We start from the raw sequence: 397 nt of genomic DNA, 5'->3' as shown, positions 1-397 counted from the left end.
AATAAAGACTCTCTTCAATACCACTCTCCCTTAAACGCAGCTGCCTAGGACATTCATTTAATGCAGCAACTGGACTTGAAAGACAGGGATTTGGACTGAAAGAAATAACCCATGCATGGTCTCAAAAATGTGCTTGAAGTTGCAAACAGGCACCAGACAATCAACAAAATGCACTGAATTTTCTAAGCCTGCCTTCCAGTTGTGACTCATTATACCTACACCAGACAGGAGCTCGGGCATCATTTACTCGGTCATGTGTTTGTCAAGCACTAAACACAACGCCCCTCAGCCAGGTCTGTTTTTCCCATATCTGCATCTAGCACCTGAGCCCCCAGCCCTGCATCTCTGCCGGGGATTTATCAGCCATGTGTGCAACATCATTTTGCCCATCTCCCTC

This window comes from Antrostomus carolinensis, unplaced genomic scaffold, assembly GCF_000700745.2.
Source record: "Antrostomus carolinensis isolate BGI_N321 unplaced genomic scaffold, ASM70074v2 scaffold17502, whole genome shotgun sequence".
Classification (NCBI taxonomy): Eukaryota; Metazoa; Chordata; class Aves; order Caprimulgiformes; family Caprimulgidae; genus Antrostomus; species Antrostomus carolinensis.
This window is presented reverse-complemented; position numbering follows the sequence as displayed.